Below are 15,270 nucleotides of genomic sequence, written 5' to 3'. Positions count from 1 at the left end.
AGATCCATTGGAGCAAAAGTTACTTTATAATAGAGTTTACAGGTAAATATAGAGGACCACTGGAGATGCTCTAACACCCACCATTTGGAAAATTAGAAGGGTATTTAAACAATCTTTTCGAATTAAAACATTACATAACGTTTGTCCAAAAAAAAAACATTAATTAGCATTAAAATAATGTACTTATATACTATTTTCAAATTTAAAATTACAAAATTTTTAGATAAAAAAGGTTCATCAAATTATTTGTTCGGCGGGTTGTTAGTATATCGTTTAGTTATTATGCCAGATATAAGAATTCTAAAAATTTTGAAAACTTAAAATATTATAAACATTTAAACTTATAAAGTGTAAAAATATCACTAGACAGGGATATACGTATGGTGGAATTGTTTTAGATCGACATTCATTTAAATTTAAAATAATTTATTTTGTGCTACAACACGGGTGATATTTTTATTTAGATCGTCTCGTGATATTTTACTCTTTTTATGAGCTTGACCCAAATACATTTAATAACACATATTATAAATTAATACAAGAACATCAATCTAATATATAAAACACTATAACATTATTATGTAAATTCAAGAAACTATACGTATAGTACAAAATCATAAAAATTATATAAAGTAAATTAATTAAAAAAATTATTTTGTGGTGTACCACGGAGTAAATCGTAGTATGTGTTATATATGAGTACTTTACATATATATATATATATATATATATATTGATGTTACCTTTTATCACATGGAATCAAAGATATTACCTGTAAACCTTATACGTATCTTGTAATTATCACAATCACATACATTATTTGACTTTTAAAATTCTAAATGAAAGCTTCAATTTGATATATTATTTATTAATATTTTATAAACTTGATAGTATGGAAAAAAATTATTTTTCCGTATTCTTTTTGACTTTTTATGATTGTTTGCATTTTGTAGAGATGTGGGTGTACATAATATTGCAAAAATTAGCGACTTTGAAAATATATTTTTTTTGCAAAAAACTCTAAGAAAACTTTAAAATCATGATTTTATTTATTCAGTCATCTACCATGCATATAAATCAGAGCCAATTTACTATTTTTAAGATCCATACACACAACTTCCATAACTAGGATCGGTAGCAGCAAATGTGCCAGTATTTTTAAAACTACACGCCTCTGGGGTTCGACCGTGGCTCTGATAATAAGCATTCATCACAAACGATGCATGATTTACAAGAGTATCAGGGACGAAACAGGATCCCCCTGGTCGGATGGGCCTACAATCAACTCCTTGACTACATGCAAAATTAATATTATCTTGTAGCTGCGCATTCGTCGCAGTCAGAGTTGCTATACACCATGTTGTGGAACTCACCACATAGAGGTGGTTGATCATGATCAAAGATAGAAAGATGAAAAGGATTGTCAAAGGCGATGACATCTTCATACCTGTTTAAATGACAATTCAAATGATATTTGACTAGTTTTTTCTTCTTCTTCTTCTTGATATCTATGTGAGTGTATATGTGTCCATATTTATAAGTATATATGTGTCTTTATATAGTATATATAACATAATAGAAAGTCAAAGATTTAAAACCATATTTAGGTTAGAAATTTATATGTATATATTAGAAATCTGACTTTAAGTATATATATGTCTTAAATAAATTTTAATCACTAAATAAAGTCAAAGATTTTAAGATATTCTAGGAATACATAAATATGTCTTTATAAATATAAATAAACCTCTATAATAATAAATATATCTTTATAATTATAAATACATAAACTATGTTTCAATATTTAATTCACAGCATTAGCTCTGAATTTGTATCGGATTACTGAGAAAAACATAATACTAATAATAATCACAAGTTATTATTATATAATTTTTATTTTATTAATATTGGGATATTTTTAATAATATACCAAATTATATAAGAAATTTGAAAATTACACTCAATGTTATAATTATTTAACAACTACACTTTTTCAAACAAAAAATGACAAAATTTAGTGAGTTAAAAGTCGCATTTAATTTAAAATATATAGTGAAATAAATATTTTTAAAAATCAAAATCAAATTTGAATAAATTTTTAGAGCTGAAATTCATAATTATGTAAATTTACTAGTATGTGATTTTATAATTAAATATGTAACTAACTTAAACAAAGTTTAATCTTGTATTTAAACTAATATTATCTAAAATTTTAACTAACATAAATCCAGAAAAAAATAAATTCTAGCTAATATTTAGGGGGTGGGAGTGGATTCTAATTTATGAAGATTTTTGAAGAGTTCAACAAAATCATTAAAAGTGAATAAGTGAAAGATTGTTAAAGATTCATAGAGAGTTTTGTTGATTAGTTTTCTACATAATATTTAAAATCTTTAAAACTCTATTAAAATCTCAAATCAATAACTCCCACTTATTTTGATTTTATAAATTATATTTTAGTTAATAGTTAATGTTATCAATAGTAAATAAATTCATTATTATCTGAAATTTATTTTAAAATTACAAATATCTCATTTAAAAATAAATAAATAATTTATTTTGTTTAAAAAAATATAGATTTAATTGTTAAATAAGGGCAAAAGTCATTTTGTGTATTAATTAAGATATTTTTCCAATACTTGAATAATTTCAAATTACTTATAAAAATTAGGACACACTATCAAATTAATTCATTTATATTTGGTTAAATTTCCGTGATAAAAAACTTAAATGTAAGAAATGAAAAAAAATGTTAGCAAGCAAATGACAATTTGTGGACCAAAAAAAAGATTCAGTTCATCGATTCTAAAGATAGGCTTTTGCAAACAGAATGCTCGTCATTCATCGATCCATCCATCTTTTTCATAAATTTTTATATTGGATATCTACTATTTTCTTTGATTTTACGAGTTATTGAATTCATCTTTTTTGTATGCTTACGAGAATTATGGAGATAGATAAAAAACCAAACCTAAGAGATAATTCGATCTGTCTGGACGTCTTTAATAAGCCATTAATCTTTTTTTTATACCCCTTAAGTGTAATTAAAAAATAAGTGGTTTGATTAGATTATTTGGACTGCTTGTAAGCTTTGTAAATCATTCTGTTATACGAAGATGTCACCATGATTGTGCTGTGATGGTAAACCCCCTAATTTTTTTTATTGAATTAATGAAGCAAAACTTTTAATTATCAAATTAAAATATGTCCAAGATTCTTGCTTATTCCGTCCATCACATCAACATTCCCAATTTGACCTTTCTGTGGACTATATAAGAAAGCTAATTTTGAAAGCTTAATTAATATAAGGAGGCAAATTCACAATTGTGGGGACATTTTGAATTATAACAAAGTTACTAATTTTTTAACTATAAAAAGATCACCAAACATATGGATTTGTGTCACCTAAGCTCAAGATTATTGAAAAGAAAAAGAATAATATTAAATTTAAAAAAAGCAAAGCAAAAACAAAAGAAATGGCAAAGAACCTCAACTCAGTCAGCTTCACCGTTCTCTTGCTTGTCATCTTGATGGCTTCAGTTCAACTGGTAATAATTTCTAAGCTCTCTATTATATATACTTTCCAGTTGAGTCTATATCTTATCTTTTAATTATCTTGTGCTCATGAACTTGATGGATACGTAAGTACGTAACCATGTAGGAATCCTAGAGACTGAGGCTGCAATTAAGTTCTATTAGGTGTAAAGGACCCGCACTTGTCACATAGAGTCAAATGCACATAGGCTAGTTTGCAAATGGATTTTCAATCCAGTTAAGTGCTTGGAACCTTCGTTTTCAGCTTGACTTTCTCTTGATCGTGACCGAGAAGATTTCACCAAGAATCCCAATAATAAATTTTGACGATTTTGAATCTTAGATGAGATTGCCCGAATAGTATTTTACTGAGTAAACTAAGATGGCTTGTTCGTGGAATGTCCCAGATTAGTCTCCACGTTGATTTGGCAGTTCGGCTAGACTATTATTGATTCCACTTAAAACCATTAGATTAAGCCATTGATCTTTCGTGATTGGTAATCGTTTCTCCACCATTCCCTTATTTTCTTGATTCAAGTGATATCTTAAGAGCATCTCCATCAGTAATACTCAAATGAATGTCTTAAACTTTAAATAATATTGTTAAAAATACTAATTTAATTTTAGATTCTCGCTAACTTGTTTTTATTTTTTCTCTTCCCATTAGTCATCCTTAAATGTGGGTGTATGCTCTAGCAAACATGATGGGTTCCTTCAATCTCAGTTTTTTCGGTCACTGCTATCTTCTTCTCTTTTCAGTTTGTTTGATTTGATGCATTTACATGTTCCAATAAGACCTGGAATTGTCTCTGTTCTTGTGTTCTCTAAAGTACTGGACTGAATAAGTATCTATCTTTTTGTTTCCCTTTCTCTCACTGATCATGACCTTGAAGGAACCGTAACAACATAACTTAATTACACAAACGTGGATCAAAATGATGCACTACAACTGAAACCAGAAACAGTAACACTTTGTTCAGCCATAAGATTATATTCTGCTTGAAGCAAAGCATTTAAGTAAGAGACAAAGCTCGTTCCTTAAACAGCTAGACAACAAAGCCAATGGTCAAGTGTATAATAAGAAAATAATAAGAAAATCTTATGGCAAACAAAGCCAATGGTCAAGTTTCCAAGTAGATGATGTCCTCACTCTCATCCATAGAGCACTTCAAGTCGAAATAGCACTCCTTATCGAACCATATGTGTGGTACTCCTCTTATTTTTCAAGCTTTCTCAGGCCATTCCTTCCAATATCGTAACACAAAAAATATAGAATTGAGAATGCATCTTCACCGGTGCCAAGATAACCTTGCCATCTCGAGTTGTACCTTTAACGATCAGATGAGCTGAAGCACACACTTAGGCTGAAGCAATATTCCTCAAAACTAAATGCAACCTTTGAACAATGACAAAGCATAAATATCTAAGGCAACCTAATGAAATGAAAACCCAGAAACCACAATCTAAACTAGACGACGCAGTAAACACAAAGCTGAAGCAAATACAAGTCTCAGAATCACAAACCTTCAACTAAGATACCCATGAGAATGGCCTTCACTTCTGACTTCAAACTCTTACAAAATTCGAAATCGATTCCTAGATTTTGATCACATAATCAAATTCGACATCAAATTGGAACCCTCGATCCAATTAACAAAGGGCTTTTCTCTAATAAGAAAACTACCAATGAATTCGACGAAAATAAGATGTTTTCTTTGCTTACCTACAGTGTCTTCGGCTGCAATTTCCGATCAGAACGTCAATTGGTTTGTTCTCGTCGATTTTGATTATATGAAATCTAGGAATTGATTTTGATAAATCGATTCTCAAAGCAGACTGTGTTCCTTATTTGTCTCGAGAGAGAAAGAGAAAAAAGGAAAAAAAAAAAACGAACCAATGCATTATTGACACGTTTAGGTGTCTGTGAGTATCTAAATTGGTCTCGACATAGATACAGGTCTAGAAAAATTGAGATTAAAACTTTAAATTTTAAAACTTGGAGACATCAAAAGTAGGAAAATTGCGATAAGTACCATCAGAAGACTTCATAATTAACTGACACAAAAAATACTATTGCCGGCGCACTGTACATATATTCATTACATTTATACCTCTATTTGGTATAAATGGAAATATTTTTTTTTTAACTTTTTAGATACTGTCTCTGAGAAAATTTAAATGAATTTTTTTAGATTTGTTCGGAATTGTGTTGTCATAGCTGGCGTAATCTACGAAAAAGAGCAATAAAGATTGCTTCCAGTTTATTGCTTGTTGTTTCGAAAGTCCAATCGGCGACTTCTTTCGTTATATACCACTGGGGACTAGTCCCTTAAACCTAAAAATAACCGATTAAATTAGGTCAAAAACTTACCAGCAAAAATCGCCGTCGGATTGGTGTTTCAGCGACTAAACGGACAAATCCGGCCGTATTGTTTTTATGGTAAGTCAATCTTTCATATTTAACGGTTGTGTGTCTTAGCAAACCATTGGATGCAACTTCGTGTGTCTGAGTAGGTTTTTTCCTTTTTTTTTTAGATGGAAACTGTTGAGTTACCGGATCGATTGATTGCGCAAGGAGAAGAACCATTGGGGGAGAGGGCTAATGTGCACTTCAAATTCAAAACCCTTATGGCTATCATAGATGCAATGGATGAGAACGAGATAAAGACAGTTAGGGAATCTCCCCTTGGATCTCTTTTTGATTTCCCTAGCAAACCTAGCTGGTCGGCGACTTTTGGACTGTTTCTTCTGGGTAGACAATTGTCGGTCTCGAAATCAAACGAGATCTGGGTTGTTTTTGCGGGGACGCCGATTCGCTTCTCCCTGCGGGAATTTAAACTAGTAATTGGGTTGCGCTGCGGTAGGTTCCCGGCCGTTCAGAAGAAAAAAAGAAGAGGGACCGCCGGAAAACAAATTCCATATTACAGCACCCTCTTTGGTCTTGAAGATGATGTTACTGTCGACCGGGTTATTAACATACTGAAGAAGAAAACAGTTACGGACAGTAATATAAGGCTTTGTTTTGCGTACCTGGCACTTGTAGACGGTTTTTTGCTCCCTACATCGCATCTTCCGAAGATCGTTAAGGAACATGCCAAAATGTCGGAGAACTTGGAAGCATTTACTTCATATCCGTGGGGTGAGAAAGTCGTTTGAGATGATGATGACATCCATCAAAGAGAGAGATATACATCAGCTTGCAACGACGTCTGTGTCTGTTCAGGGTCTACTGTATGCTCTCCAGCTCGTTGTTTTGCAAGCAGCTCCTTCCATCCAAGAGGGGCCTGCATTAGAGGTTTCAGAGTGTTCTGAATCAGAGGAGGAAGATGAACTACCCAGACGGCTGGCTGTTCCGTTCATGCTTGGGAACGCCAAAGAAATTGATTTGAGATGTGTGGTTAGTTTGGATCAACCCTTTTTTGTTTTTTTTATTAAATTTATGATGATTATCTGCCTTCAACATTAGCTTCATAGGCATTTAGTATAGGGTAAAATTAATTTGTGGAATGTTTGTTAAATCCATTGGCTGAGACGTTTTTTTTTTGGGCGGATCATTGTCTGTTATCTGTATGTACATGGTAAATGCATGTTTGGTAACAACATTATCGGCATAGGCATCTAGTGTTCGACGTATCTTTGTTAATCCATCAATTTATACAAACAAAGTTGTGGGCGTATCATTGTATGTTAAAGTCAGTAAAGGTAACAACATCATTATATGTTAACAACAGATAATGAAGTTACCGAATAAGGAACTACAGTATAACATTATTCAGAATACGCATGTTTATATGTTAACAAGATATTGTCTGTTAACAATATTCTCTGCTAACAACACTAGTAGCTGTTAACCACACTTGTTTGATGATCAGTTGTCTTGCTCACATTGTTTGTTAACAACAATATCTTGTAAGGTTTTGTGTGGCCGGATCTTTGTCTGTTATCGGTAGTACATGGTTATATGTTGTGTGCTCATCGTTGTATGTTACAGTCAGTAAAGGTAACGACATCTTTATATGTTAACAACAGATAATGAAGGTACCAGATAATGAACCTCATGATACAGTACTCAGAATACTTAATGTTTATATGTTAACAAAATATTGCCTGATAACAGTCTTGTATGATAACAACACTCGTAGCTGCTAACCAGATTATGTTTATCAGTGCTGAACAGGCTCATGTGGATCCCATTATCTTACCCGAGGCCGCAGTGGATGTTGGGGGGGGGGGGGGGGGGGGGGAAAGACCTATCATGGACTGATGACGAAGAGGATCCCAAAGTAGATAATATGGTCAGGTTGGCTGAAGAAGGATACAAATTTAATAACGATATATTTCGTGGAGGCTGCATTCCCGCAGACGTTGAGATTTCCCCTAAAAAAAATAGGAAGGGGTTGAGGGGCAAAGCACGGCGTGCCCGGAGAGGTGTTCAGCATGGGAGAGGTGTCCCTTTGAATCCGAGGAATCAGTCGGGAACCAAAAATGCAGAATCCTCACAGCCTGGGAATGTAGACATAAACACGCTATCTCGGCTTCTTGATGAGAAGCTTGCGAGGCAAGAGGGTAAAATCATTGATGGTGTTATTGGGTGGTTTAAAAAGAACACAACCATTGCTGGGGATGATGGAGGAGCTGAGGTAAACCCGGAGTCGAGGATGCCTCAATCCGGTGTTGATGCGTCTAAAGATATGGGCAACGAGGATATCGGGTTGTGGCCCCCAACGGTGGGTAACACGGTAAACAAATTTGTCAGCAATGCTGTTGCCGATTTGGGGATGGATTTCCAGACGGATAACACGTATGCTGCTGATGTAGCTGCTTACTATAGTCAGCCGGAGCTGCCCGAGGAACACGGTGGTAGCCCCAGAACGGATTCACCGGTAAGGGCAGGCTTCTCTTATACTGTAGACGGACTTAACGGGCTGATTAGTTTTGTTTTCTTCCTTGTAGTCATAGACTTGTATTTACGGTTCAACGTTATCACCACCTTGATATACTTCCAGGGAAACTAATTTTTGGTAGGCTTGTTAGACGGTAGTAGTGTTATCACTGGGTAGGCGATACCAAAGTTATCCTGCAAAGTCGTTTTCTATCACTGTTTCTTCAAGTCAGCGAAGTTGTTTACAACTTCTCATAACCTCGTTATAACTGTTAGATGGTAACTATTTATGTTAGCATGTGAAACTCCGTTTTACCTGATATAAGTTGCAGTACATCTTATACCCTTCTAATTTGTGCAACAGGGTGATGGCGATTCCTTACCTGACGGCCCAACCGTGGAGGTATGGAGCCTCCTTATATCTCGGTTTCTTCAAGGGGATTCTTATTTGTAACGTCATCGAAGTTGTTTACAACTTCTCGTAACCTCCTTATAACTGTTAGATGATTACTATTTTTGTTAGCATGTGAAACTGTGATATGATCATGAGACCATCCAAGACGACCCTTGAGTCTTGCTCAACACGAACGAAGTCAAAGATCAACTCTTCCTACCAAACTGCTATTTGGGATGCATTCTTACCTCATCTAGAGCATATCTCGAAGTTGAATCAGTCCAATCAGAGAATAGGTGAAGGAGTTATTCATTTTACAAATCAGGTGAACTCATGGCTACGCGACTTAGACCTACGAGCATTCAAAGGAGGATTCCGACCAAGCCAGAAGTACTCAAGCTATGAACAAAACTGTTCTGAAATCTTGATCCATCCTAGAACCACTGAGAATTGGAAGCACGTTAAAATCAGTTCATACTTGAAAGATATGGATATTTCAAGTCAGTGGATCTGTCCTAGTTCCATTTTCGCGTCTGAGCCAAAGATCGTGTTACACAGACCAACTCAGAATCAATTTGGACACGAAATCAACTGGAGGATCTCAATGGATCTCTTATGTTTCCAACAAGCTCAAGAACACAAGATTTGGCCAACAAACCACAGAGTTACGTCCCATTTGCCAAAGGAGGTGGATCTATTTCTTAACTTGATGAGTTTCAGGTCCAGTTGGTTTAAGAGCTTCCAGAATTATGTTTGGCAACCAGGAGTTGTTTTCTACTAAGCCCAAGATGAAGAAATGATACAGCCCATGCTGTTTCTCATCAGCAAATTGGATCAAGGAGTCAAAGAGAGTTAAAAAGATCAAGGAGGTACTTAATGGGCTAATACAAGAACTTATGGCAAAAGAGAGCATGGGAAATTATTTTGGGGATGATACCTATCAAGTCCAGCCCAGTTTGAGCCTAATTCAAGTCCAAGAAAGCCCAAAATAATCATTTTATTTTGTGGTCAAAGAGAAGTGACGAAAATTGGAGTTCAACTCACCTTGGGAAGGAAACCTTGGGAAGACAAAATTCAAGAGTTGAATCTTCATTCAACTATCTATCTTTATTGTTTTTAGTTTCAAGAATAATATTTGTTTGTTACCAAGTTTTCTTATCTTATATAAACTCATGTAAGAGTAAAGAAATAATCAACAATCCAATTTTTTTATCAAAACCTTTTCTTTTTGAGAGTGATTCTCTTCTGTTCTTTGTGAACAAAACCGATTGCTTGGTGTGATTCCAACAATCAAAACCGACTACTTGGTGTGATTCCGATAGTCAAAACCCCGATCTCCTTGGTGCGAGGCTGAGAGATCCGATCTTTTTGGTGTGAGGCTGAAAGATCAAACTGGTATATCAAGAGTCTTTCCGCAACTCTTGTGCGACCATTCATTCCACCATCCTTATTCTTGAGGCTTCGTCGTCTTTAGAATCAAGGTGTCTCTATCAACCAACTCGAAGGTGCCGAATCCTTGGGAGGATCATATCAAACTGTGTTTTACCTGATATAAGTTGAAGTACATCTTATACCCTTGTAATTTGTGCATCAGGGTGACGGCGGTTCCTTACCTGACGGCCCAAACGTTGAGGTATGGAGCCTCCTTCTATCTTGGTTTCTTCAAGGGGATTCTTATTTGTAACTTCATCGAAGTTGTTTACAACTTCTCATAATCTCCTTATAACTGTTAGATGATTATTATTTTTATTAGCTTGTGAAACTGTGTTTTACCAGATATAAGTTGAAGTACATCTTATACCCTTGTAATTTTTGCATCAGGGTGACGATGATTCCTTACCTGACGGCCCAAACGTGGAGGTATGGAGCCTTTACTATTTTTGTTATTTGTTAGCATGTAAAACTGCAGTTTACCTGATATATGTGTAAGTACCTCATTCACCCATTTTAATTTGCGGACCAGTGTGCTTGCGATTCCTTACCTGACGCCCTAAACGAGGAGGTATGATGTGTTTATCGTAAGGTTATGTATGTTTGTTGTTCTTAAATTGCCACATAATTTGCATGTTACGGAATAACGCTAACCCGCCTGTTTTAACTTGATTCTGTAGACTTTTGTTTGGCTAACACGGTTAAACTTTGTTGTTTCAGGGTGGTCGTGTGTCTAGTATGGAAGGTGTCAACGACCAGGATTGTTTTGCCAATATAGTTGTGGTACTACGACATATAAACAATATGTCTCCGTTAACTGTTAACTTTAATTTTATCATGTTACTTGTTATTCTAATATACATGATATATTCTTAACTTCCTCGACTAAACTCTTTTGTTTGTGGACCAGGTTGTTTCACAAACCTCACCAGACGGTCCACTAGACGAGGTATCCTCCTTTTATCACATATCTCTGCATTTTTTGTAACAAAGCCCCAATTATTTTATAATTCATGTCCACCCCTTGACTTTACATAAATAACATGTTGTAGGCCCAAGCTTCACCGGTAATTGCTGCTGGTAAGGAACATACTGCTGTAGGTGTTAAAGAGGGCTTCTTAGGTGGACACCCTATGGGAGTCCAGAGGACAAAACGGATTAAGACGATGTCGACTAGGCTCGCCACGCGGTACCATTTTGACAAGAAAACCAAGTACCTCGTAGGCCATCCATCGCCAAAATTGCCCGAGGCCGCTACCATGTCGGACCCGGAGGAGCGTTTCCAAAACTCAATGAAGAAGCTGAATGCGACAAGGTGGGGCGTCTAACTATGACTTACCTTTCTCAAAACTTTCATGTTTCGTATAGCTGTGATTCGTATTCTAAAAATTTAGTTTTGTTGTCAATATAACTATTCCAGTTTTATATGTGTTGGTGGTGATTCCTATATTGGGAGTAAAGAAATTGCAGAGTTAATTGATAGAAAAAAACCGCTGGTCCAGAAGGTAAAGTTTAGTCGTTTGGTTGTGTTTGTATTGTAGCAACTTCATTGCCATACATATTAACTCTACAATCGGTGTGTTATCAGATAATGGATGGCCTTATTAAGTTCAGCAGGCATCTTTTGCGGGTTGATGAGGTTGACGGGGCGAAGCTCCGTGTGGACGTGCTTGACTCGAAATTTGTATCCCAATTGTCGAGGTTGTATCCAAAGTTTTGCAAGTGTAAAAACACTGACGATTTCAACCTATACTCGAGGCGGTTGTTGGTCGGGGTGATTCTGAGTGTGTAGAGCTGTTTGCTCAAGCTGACTATCTCTACATGCCGTTCAACTTTGACAAAACCCACTGGGTGGCACTGTGCGTTGATCTCCTACGCCATAAAATCATTTTCCTTGATTCCAAAACCCACATCAGGAACGATTCAACTATCATTGCTGAAATCCAGCCCCTAGCGGTAATGCTTCCTTTTCTATTCAAACAGGCCGAATTAGATTCTAGTATGGGGCAGGTACCTGTGACCTCGTATGCAGTCGAGAAGCCTCATGTCATCCCTCAGGCAAACTCACCAAACGACGTTGGGTTCCTTTCTGTCTTTTTCATCCATGCTCATGCTACAGGCGGACTTGAAGAATGTGTTGCATTCGACGTTGGTGACTTGGATACCGAGACCAAAAAACTTGTGTCTGCCATCATTCTATTCGGGATTCAGTAGTTTCACTTTTACCCGTATGAGTTAATTTTCTTTCAGACTGCTATTTGTTTTTTGTTTCTGATTCCTACAATGGTCGGTAATATGTTACTGATTAACTTATGTGTCACCAAGATTTTAAAATCATTGTCGTATTGTTTTTATGTTCTCCAAACACAGTATAGTGCCACTGTTGTTTGCTTACTATATTTTTTGTCGTTACTGAATGTGCTAATGTATGCTACTAGCACATTCAAATTATTTGTAACCTATAACAATACTAACAGCGAAATAATTATAAATTAGCACATAATGTAGCACATACCGTATAAGTCCTCAGTTAATCAGTACATGTACATAGTGAGTAGTCATATTCAAGTCCAGCCACCCATAATCACCGAATAGCTTGTCCCTATGTTTTCCATACATAGGATGGTAACACTGTGAACATTTATTGTCTTGTTTAATTTGATATCAGCCAGTTCTTCCTTTGAGTATTAATATTATCCATTGGAAGTGTTGCCAGCTTATTATGGTTTTTGTGGATCCTGCATGTTCTAAGGTATAAGTATCCTTCAAATTATTGTAAACCGATAATAATAATAATAGCGGAAAGACACAAGGGAATAACACATACTGCATGGCCTACCGAATAATTCAACTGTTATTTGGGCCATGTATATAGTTATTTCTCAATTTTAAGTCTTCCTATTCATGTTGCCACTCCTATATGATAACATTCTTACCATTAAATGGTGACGCTTTTGATAACATTGTTATCATAAAAAAGTCTACTCATTTTTCAAGCTGACACGATTGTTTGTAGAGAATGTGTTACATTACCCTTTACTTGGTGTGTTAATATGTCTAAGCGGAAAGATTGTTACCATATTAAGATTGTATTGTTGCGGTAACCATAAACACCACAATACAAGTCAGCTCTTATGTAGCCCATGTTCCCATACCACAAACTTCGTAATTAAGCATGCTTATATTCATTCATTTAGATGCCATGGTCATGACATTGTTTTTTCCACACATGGACGAGGCTCCCCTCTTTGCGATAATTATACATTTGCAGTTAGAGTTAGGTTATACACAGTGAAAATTGTCTCTAACGCTAGCCGACTCCCTTATGAAGTGTAGTTTATAACCTGTTGCGGTAAGATTTCTTCTGTTAACATCGGAAAAGGAAATCTTACTGCTCCCCCGCTTAATTAGAAGTACTTGGACCATGGCTTTTACATCATGCTGCTTTACCGCCAAAAAACTTTCCTCTTTTCTTGCGCTTACAGCTCCTGTATATACCGTTTTATAGATTTGAACAGGGTGGAATTTATGACAATGGTGACAAGGGGGGAAATAATGGTTACCGGTATTGGAGCGGCAGGTTGCACGGTTATGTCCCAGTGCACGGCATCGTGTGCACCGTCTCCGTGCAATCCGCTGCAAATAGGCAAGTTTCCATATTAATAAGTTAAGAGATCTGTTAGACGCTGCAACAGTTATTTATTATCTTTTCACTTACCTTGAATTCGCCTTTTGAAAATATATGTGACTTGCGAGGGCGACCCGGTGGTCTTCGAACAAATGGTGGAGCAAGCTTTCCTCCGCCAACGTTTCTGGATGAAGGTGTTAGGTTACCAACATCCGGCACTGGCATGATGAGGGCTTTGTATGACAAACAGAGATTTGGGACTGTGTGCTTAACCCTCACCAGAGTGTCAAATCTCACCCCTGCTTGAATAGCTGCAGCAATTGCATGACTACAGGGGATCATTAATAGCTGAAACTCTCTGTAACTGCATGCCCTCTCCCACAAATGGACTGCGAAAGCTGATTCGTCCTTACCCATGACCTCATAGATGCCATCGCCTATTTTGTACACCATATAGCATGCTCCCTTTTCAAAGTCCTCACTTACTATTTCATTGACCTTGGGAGGCAATATGTTTTCCTCTTGTTATGCTGCTTCGCGACGTAGGGCAAACCAAGTTACTAATGTGGTCTGGATGGTCTCAAGGATCGATATAACGGGGTAATCGCGTGCCATTGTCAAGACATTGTTTAAGGACTCTGCTATGTTGCTTGTCATTACGTTGAAACGATCCTCCACGAAGTGAGATCGTGTCCAATGCTCGAAACCGATGCCAGTTAGGTAGTCTGCACATTTGCTGCTCATTGCCTTGATCTCCGCAAAGAGTTTTTTGAAATAAACTAGTTTGTAAGATCTTGCTGCACTCGAAACCAATGATCCCAGAGCCTCGGATTTGAAAATGGCTACGATGTTCCTCTATAGGTGGTCGACGCACGCCGCATGTGATGACATTGGATACACCTGGTAAGATAGAGACGCAACCATTGTTGCCCGTTAAAATTTATGTTAATCATATACCATATACAGACTTCTACTGCAACTGTTGTACGCATTAACATTTTATCGGCTATGGCTTTTTGTATCCTGATATGTACCAACACATTTGATACGCGCATTTGTCGTACTAACGTTTTGCACAAGGATAGCTATTATGTTTCTAAGTATATTGATGAACTAATACATAGGTTATCTGGTAAAACCAGTAATCTTTAACTCTAGCATTAGATTAGATAGTAATTGTGGCCTAATATTTTATAAACTATTTGATACGCTTACTTATGCAAAACGCTTGCTAGCTTATGTGATTGACGCCACATTCCTTACCATATAGCCAATAAGCATTAAAACTAACATGTTTCTTACTGGTGTAAAAAAGTAGCATTTCAGATCGCACCTGACGTAAACTTGAGTACATAGAAGAGTGCATGTCCGACACAAATACCAGGTCTGCTTCGTCTGGCA

General features: G+C 36.1%; 1 long non-coding RNA gene and 4 pseudogenes across 1 annotated transcript; 2 read left to right on the top strand and 3 right to left on the bottom strand.

Moving 5' to 3' along the window:
- Window positions 1–1,021: 1,021 nt before the first annotated feature.
- On the bottom strand, window positions 1,022–1,531 carry LOC104741973 (major pollen allergen Ole e 10 pseudogene; annotated as a pseudogene).
- A 2,896-nt stretch (window positions 1,532–4,427) lies between these two features.
- LOC104741972 (uncharacterized) lies at window positions 4,428–5,558 on the bottom strand. Its single transcript, XR_760405.3, has 3 exons — window positions 5,258–5,558; window positions 5,059–5,130; window positions 4,428–4,930 (listed from the first exon to the last, which is right to left on the bottom strand). It is a non-coding gene; the product is annotated as an uncharacterized LOC104741972 (long non-coding RNA).
- Window positions 5,559–6,069: 511 nt separating this feature from the next.
- Window positions 6,070–8,549, top strand: LOC147928349 (uncharacterized; annotated as a pseudogene).
- A 235-nt stretch (window positions 8,550–8,784) lies between these two features.
- LOC147928348 (uncharacterized) lies at window positions 8,785–12,455 on the top strand (annotated as a pseudogene).
- Window positions 12,456–13,523: 1,068 nt separating this feature from the next.
- LOC147928347 (uncharacterized) lies at window positions 13,524–14,526 on the bottom strand (annotated as a pseudogene).
- Window positions 14,527–15,270: the final 744 nt, after the last annotated feature.

This window comes from Camelina sativa, chromosome 14, assembly GCF_030686135.1.
Source record: "Camelina sativa cultivar CO46 ecotype springtype chromosome 14, ASM3068613v1".
In the NCBI taxonomy this organism is placed as follows: Eukaryota; Viridiplantae; Streptophyta; class Magnoliopsida; order Brassicales; family Brassicaceae; genus Camelina; species Camelina sativa.
Note: the sequence above shows the minus strand (reverse complement) of the source record. Positions and strands in the feature narration are given on the sequence as shown.